The sequence below is a fragment of the Phoenix dactylifera genome, unplaced genomic scaffold (assembly GCF_009389715.1).
Source record: "Phoenix dactylifera cultivar Barhee BC4 unplaced genomic scaffold, palm_55x_up_171113_PBpolish2nd_filt_p 001384F, whole genome shotgun sequence".
Lineage (NCBI taxonomy): Eukaryota > Viridiplantae > Streptophyta > Magnoliopsida > Arecales > Arecaceae > Phoenix > Phoenix dactylifera.
The window spans coordinates 50,907-59,207 of NW_024068707.1; positions in this window are offsets into that span (position 1 = coordinate 50,907).

Here is an 8,301-nt window from a genome sequence, read left to right on the forward strand (position 1 = left end):
CCAAGTTTTCAGCTGAGCCCGTCCCATGACACTATCGAAATTGGGGAATTGGTTTGATTAATTTACTAAGTGAATGAGCACAAAGCAGCCGGTATCCTTGCGCCCACATCACTCTAAGATACCTTTCTCCATACAAGAACTTTCTTCTGAGATGGGATTTGGGAGGAGATGGGTTTAGTCTGAACAATGGTGGGCTTTGTGGGCTTGCAACCACTGGGCTGTCGATAGGCGGAGATGGGTTTGCAGCATTCAGAGGGCCCTGATGCCCAAATTCCAATATCACTGTGGACTTGTTTGATTGTAGGAAGAATTTTTTTCTCACTCATTTTTCTTGAGAATCTTATGCCTGACTGCCTGCGTATATGATATTTGAAAAAGTAGATCTTGCATGTTCGGTTGTCCATGAAAAAATAGGACATCTTAGAATGGCTTATCTTTGATTGAGAATATACTTTTCTAGAAAAATTATATAAAATATCTATTTTACTTTTAATAAAAGAAAAGACATTATCTTATTCTATCTAAAAGTTTAATGACACTTTTGAAAAAAAAAAGTATCCCAATTCGCAGTTAAATGGGAATTAGCCTTTCTATGTTTTACATGGTGTTTTTTTATTTACGAAATGTTGGAATATTATTTCTATAGAAAAACTACTTTTTTATCTCTCTCTTTTAAAAACTCTAACCAAGTATGAAGTATTTTTTTATTTTTTTCGTTGATCCTACTTTTCTCTCTTCTTTTCCTATGGACCAAACGAGTCCTATGATCTTACTATCAGAAAAGTTCCTGACTTAAAACCAGTATCATTAATATGAAGGAAATAATGATATTATTTTCTCAATTCAACTTTCAACCTAGTTTTCTTTTAGATAAATAATGGGTAACACAATAACAATTATTAGCTAATATAACGAATAGCTTGTAATATTAGTTATATAAATTTTATTAAAAAATAATTGCTAATTTTTGCTACTCATTCTACCATATAATGCATATTCTAAAACATATTTCTGGGTCGATGAAGTTCCACGCTTTGCATATGCAATATTCTAACGGAAACGATAAGGGTCCTCAAGGTAGGGGCAGCAATCTTTACCATTTAACCTGGCTTAACTTGTTATGCATCTGGGTTCAGATCTGAATTTTTGATATATTTAATTAATAGATTAGATTTAGGTTGGTAAATTTTTTGATCAAACATGTATCTGAACTTGTCTTGTATCCGAGCCACAAAATTTAAACTATCATCAAGACTCTCCAACAACCACAAAATTTAAACTATGTTCTAGCTATCTATGGTCGCAAGAAAACTGAGATCTAAGGTCTGCTAATTTTGTCTTGTCATCCCAAACATTACGGACTGGGTGCCACAAGCCATTGCCTCCTCCGCTTTCCTTTGGACGAGAAACTTTCGTATGATAACCTCCACATGCCTTGGTACTGCTGCTGCACATGTCTTTGCTCAGCGATTCAGTACTCCCAAACACAAAATTTCAATCCCCAACTTTCTATTGCGGCCTCAAAGTTCTTTGCTCATCACTCATTTCTCCTTTGATCTCTCTCTCTCTATCTATATGTTAGAATTCATTGATTGATTGATTGTATCAAACTTAGTCGACCTTACTAGCACCTTGATTAATTTGTGATTGATTATGCCAAACTTAGTCGGTTTACTAAACTTTATCTTGATTGATTTGTGATTGATTGTGCCAAACTTAGTTGGCCTTGCCAAACTTCGTAAGCCTCCTAGTAACTGACACGCAGAAATATAATTTTCTTCTTTAATTCTTCAATTTCAACACTATATATATATATATATATATATGTCTAATTTTCAGGTTTTCAAGTATGGACATATCTAAACCAAAACTTAGTCTAATAAAACTTCGATTATAATTTCGGAACCAAACCCATCCAATAGCTTATCGGATTTATTTTTTAGGCCTAAATCCTACATTTTGGATCTATTTCAGATCCGGTTAGCGGGTCATTAGTCTCCATTGGCACCCCTAGAGAGATCTAAACTTCACTATAGGAAAACTCATCTTTTCCGGCATTTTTTATAACTTTTACCGACACTTATAAGCGTCGGCTAAAGTTTCGGCGAAGCTAAACAAAGCGTCGCAGAAGTGTCGGTGATACCGGAGTGGCAAAAGTTTTTGCCGATGCTACATGAAAGCGTCGGTGAAAATAGAAATTTGCCGATGCTTATAAAGTGTCCGCGAATACCAAACGGATAACATCCGCACGCTTTGCGCCGACGCATAGAAGCATCGGCAAATCTCTGTTTTTGCCAACGCTAATGAAAGCATCGGCGGAACTCGGTGTGCGGTAACATTCACTGACGCTTAAGAAGCGTCGGCGTAGGTGTGTCGAGCTAATTGCGTGTGCCACGACGTGTTTTTACCGACGCTTTTAAGCGTCGGGAGTTGTCATTTTTTTTAATAAAAAAATTAAGAATACAAATGCATATCATAAAACAAATATTATAACAATATGAACCTGCATTACATTTACATCGACACAAACATTCAGATCATTCGAAATATTCATATTGTCATATTTGATTAAACTTATATAATAAATTTAGAATTACAATTAATGTACTTTGAAAAATATAAGAAATATATATATATCTAGATATATATATATTAAACTCCATAAAAAACAGTCTAGAAGGTATCAGGGACGGGAGTCAACTCCATCATCATCATCTCTACGAGTTGTTGAAGTATCAGGAATCTACAAAAAAAAAAAAAGAAAAATCTTAGAAGTTAGAAATAATGTGATACATTAACTCATACAGCATAATTGATAATATGCAAAGTATTCAAATATATATAGTTATTTACCTGAGAAGGAAGAAATCGTTGTAACAAAGATGAAATATTTGCAAGCTGAGACTCAAATTTTGTTGGTTTTGCTTCAGCTCTTCAATAGTTGCCTGAAGATGACGAACTTCTGCAGTGTTACTACCTTCTTTAGTATTTCTTGTATACATGCCCACTATAAACAACTGAGTAGGGATAACTCCAACGCCGTAACCCCTCACTCGACCAAAATGCTCTGGGCCCAATAATTCACCGAGCACCTGAGCTTCGATATGACTGGTTGCGTCGGATGATGATGACTTTCCGACGTGCTCTGAAATAAGATTTGTTGCTCTGTCCTATATTTCTCAAAAGAAAAAGTCATATTAATGTATGCCGATAATAGAATTAAAAAAAAAAATCGTTGCACAAGTCAAACATGAATATATATAACTATATCTCTTGACTCCTCCCGAACAAAGCTGCCATCTCGGTGGATGTGAGTCATCTTATAAAACTCCACCTTACTAGGCTCCCTCCCATTATCATCCATCTATAATAAAAAGTATATTTCAAAAGTATACGTGCTATATGATAGAACAATTTAAGATAATTTTAAAGAGTTTCAAAAAAAACTTACGAATTTAGCTCTACGCCTCGCATAACTCATCGAGCCTGAAGTGTGAGAAACAGTCTGCGATGCTCGAGCAGCTCTACCAACAGAAAAGCCTAAACTAAACAAATTCGGAACTTTTACCTAAATATAAGCAAGTCAATAAAAAAATCATCGTTTAACAGAACCAAGAACTAAACTAAGTAGAACTTGAAAAACATTTAGAGATTAGAACGCTATCACGAGACTAAAACTACGAAATTAGAACGAAACAAGAGATTCTCAAAACAAGAGCAAGAGAGGAGGGTTTTTCCATACCTTCGGCCAGAGATACGTCGGGGAAGCGGTTGGAGGAGAGGGTGGGGAGCCGGTGTGCGGAGAACGCCGAATGCTGGAGCGCCACCGCCGGAGAGGAGGGAGGAGGGGACAAGGGTCGGCGCCGGAGAGGAGGGACAAGGGTCGGCTAGGGCTTGATATCGATCGGGGATGGAGGAGAAGGGGGGCGGCCGCAGGGTTTTGTTTGGAATTAGGTTTTTGACGACACGTATAAGCGTCGTCTTATGTCACACACTACAACGATGCTAATTAGCATCATATATTTCCTACGCTTTTTAAAAGCGTCGACCATTTTTAGCTCTAGAACGAAAATTACCGACGCTTGTAAAAAGCATCGGCAAAAACCACTTTTTATGTAGTGCTTTTATCATTTAAGGATCTTCTCCCTTGATTCTTTGGATATGTTTGTCATGAACTTCATTAAATTGATTAACACATAGGTGTAGAAGTGGTCCATGGATGCAACCTTATCTGAGCCTTGCATGGCATCTTAAGTATGGTCGAGATCAGAGCCTCTAGTCACATCAAACGCTATCATCATTCAGGCCTATCAAACTATAGTCCAAAATCCAATCCAAATAATGTAGACTCAAATTGAACTTGACGACAAACAGCAATTGCCTTGTTGAGATTTGATTGGATTAGAGCTTTGATAATCCTACAAATCCAAACGTAGCATGATAAATGCATAGAATCCTGCAATTGCCTGCATACATAGGTACCGTATCCAATCTTATATCACCAAGCTGCCATTTGTCATCCACAAGAACTTCTACGGAGAGCTTTCTTGTCCTCTTTCACGTGTACTAATAAAGTTTCTTTACGTCCCTTCATTAGTGGTGTCATCTTGTCTCCATTAAATAGTTATCCTTAATATGTGCTCTAGGCTAATATTGCATTTAAATGATTCGATGAAATCGCACTGCATGTATTCCGAGCTATTTTTTCGAAAATATTTCTACTCTCTCTGCATCTCTGTTTTGCTTATGCTTCAGCATCTAATTTATATGCAATTACTAATGAATTTGGGGGAAGTTTTCCATGATGGAGTTCATGAACTCTATATACTAAATGAAAAAAATAAAAATAAAATTTTAGAAAGAAAGATGCACTATAAACCCTATGCCGATGATCACCGGGAAATTAAAAAAAAAAGACACAAAAACCTATGTTTATGCTGACAAAATTCGTGGTATCGTCAAATTGTAGAATCCTTCTAATTTTGTATATAAATATATAATTTCTGAAATCAATAGAACCTACCTTGAAAAAAAAGTAGTATTCTTTAGGGCAAGATATATCTATTGGAAGACGAACAGAGCAACGGATTGGATGGCTTCCACTGTGACCAATCATTCTAGTGGAGTTCTCTAGACCGGTGAGGTGCAGGTGCTCATAATTTTTCAAGATAGTTAATATTTTTTAATTTTTTTGAATGTATCTGCATCAAAGTAGTATGATTTATGGGGTGTGATCGCATGAAATATGTGTGTGTGAGAGAGAGAGGAAAAAAGAAAAGAAAAACAAAGAAAAAAGAGATGGTGAAATCGGTGAGTTGTCTGGCTGCATTTTTGGTGCTCCTAAGGGGATGGAAGCGAACCCCAGTAAGAAGGCACTGGAGAAGAAGACCACTCGATTGAGTTGTTGAACATTATGGATTGAATGATGGTTGAAGGTGTAGGTTAAATTTCCATTGACGCTAGCTTCAGTCTAAGCCAAATAAGCCTTAACATTGGGAGGAAAAGCAATGTTTATTTTGATAAAAACTGTTATTATTGTTTCATTGTCCAAAGATAATAACAATAATATATTTTTTTAATTTCATTGCATCAAATTATTTTTTATTGATTGAATCATTGCATCAAATTATTATGCCTAATAATTACAACTTTATAAACAACATAAAAAAAGCTAGCCCAAATGATAGATTTACAAAGTTTGATAGAAAATTACGACTTGGCTTTTCTTTTAAGTAAGAAACGTTTAGATCTAGCACTCTTCAATAAGTAACACTAGAGGTACTTAATTTAGCTAGCTACATCATCATGAGCCTATAAGCTTGTTTAGGCAACTTCAATATTAAGCTTATGATGTACTTTTTCATCGCCATGTCTTCTTTTACTAGATGGAGATACCATTACCAAACTCGAACTATACATCTAGCTATCCTCAATGGGGGAACAAAGATGGAATTTGTTTTCATCTTTTATAGTATTGATGGGATATATAATTGTACGGTATTGTTCGGAACATATCAAGGATGATCGAGCACCATCTAGATCCAAATTTTTTGGAGCGAACCAATCAAAAATTGAACATAGAACCTCTAGTTGCTAAGTAGACGAGCATGAAGCCCCAGTTCATATCTGTGTGTATATAATAAATGCATTAATATTCGATATCCACCATCAAGGAAACTGAATTTTAATCAATAAGTTGGCTTGAGCCAAATGTGAAGGGCTTCCTTTGCTTCGTGACATTTGGGCTATGGCGAGGGATGGATGGGCCTTTCAGGCCAAGCATATTTACCGTGAAGGTAACGGCGCCGCGGATTGGGTAGCTGCGTATGTAGCTTGTCATTCCGGAGGCACCTTGTGGATTGATAATGGAGAGTTGCCTTTGGCACTTCGAGGTATCCTATTTTTTGACCTTATTGGGTGTATCCGTTTCCGTCGGGTATGATACCCCGTTTTAGCAAAAAAAAAAAAAAAAAAAAAAAAAAAAAAAAAAAAAAAAAAAAAAAAAAAAAAAAAAAGCCATCCTCAGCCTCCCTCCTTTCCCATGGCTTTTTGCGTCTAAGGACCACAGGTGCATTGAGTAGTATTGTGCTTCATGTGCTGCACCTCGAAACCTTAAGCTATCTGTATTTGCCTGTGTAGGTGTCCAATCCAACCCATATGGACTTTGAGTTTTTGTTTTCTTCTAGCCTTTTTTTTTTTTTTTTTTTTTACATCGGCAATCCATACTAATTTTGTGTGTGTATTATCTACTGAATCAAAGAATAAAATACTTCACAACGGTAAAAAAAATAAATATATATTAGAAAATTTTTTAAAATGATAAGCAATAAAGAAGGTAATCAAATCAGCAATTTTTTTCATCTTTCGAACGATATATGTCACACTCTTCGCAGTCTATTTTTGTGTGGTTCTCAAACACCAAACATCTAGGTATTGTGCTGGCTCGTGATTGGATGGGGCTCCAGCTGGACACCAAACATCCGTGTACCGTGCAACAGCTAGCTCGTGATTGAACAGAGTTGCAGCGGGGCATGCGGGTACATCTTATCGTGGTCCATCACAAGCTGCGTGATTCAAAAAATAGAACTCTAATTAAATCATCGATCAAATTGAATCCTGATTTATGATAGAGACATATATTACAATTTGCGTACCATGCTAGCCCACCGAGCTAGTACAAATTTTAATTCAAATATTAATTTTTAAACAGTAAAAAAAAATCCTGACACCGACCGGTGACGTTTAACTCCCAAACTCACTCGTCCATGACTCCATTCTCACCGGAGAGGTCATCGCTTCCCCGACACGCCCCTTCTTCCGGACCCCGGACGGCGGGTCCCAGTGTTCTGTCGCTTTCCGCCAGCGTCCACAAAAAATCTCCGTCCCCGCTGGACCCCACGCGCTGTATAACAGCCAAAAAGATGGGTACGTGTCAGCTTATCGGTGGCATCTCACAAATAGAAATCAATTTCCTTCCTGGCCTGTGGGGCCCTTCCTGACAGCTAGACCACCTGTCATCCATTCCCGCCTATATCCCCTTCCCTCGCATCGCCTTGGCGCGCTTCCCCTAATTTTTGTCCTTCTTTTTTTTTAATTTAATATATTATATATAAAAATTATATATATATATATATATATATTTTTTTTTGTAAAAGCGGTTGCTCATTTTATTTCATATTGCTCTAAATTGAGTACAACCTGCTAAATCACGGGAAAGTAAAAGATGCAACAAAGGATGAACATCAGAAGCTGACGTCCAAGTAAAATCCCCGGAATGCCGAGCGACAAAAGAGGCGACCCAGTCTGCAGCCCTGTTCGCCTCCCTGAACACATGTCCTATCTGAACATCGCCCAACAGCAGCACCATCCTACGGATCTCCCGGATGAGGGGATGACCATCCCCAAACCGATCCGCCCCTCGGATCCAGTCGATAACCACAGATGAATCTCCCTCAAGGCAGACCCGCTCCGCACCAAGTACCTGCCGCACATAGGATATACCCTCCCAGGCTGCCTGCAACTCTGCCCCAACCGCTGTGAGTCCTGGCGTGCGCCTCCCTCCTGCTGCTATCATCCTGCCAAGGTGGTCCCTGATCACAAATCCAACCCCTCCAGCTGCGCCATCCACTGACCGGCTGCCGTCGAAATTTACTTTGAGATAGTCAAGGGGTGGGGGTACCCAAGAAACACAGGCAAACCGGGGCGCTGAAACAGAGTAGAGAGTACCCCAGGTGTCCCTGACTATCCCAGAAGAAAATCGGACGGTAGCCGCTATGATCTCCCTCGCATATAACACAGCTC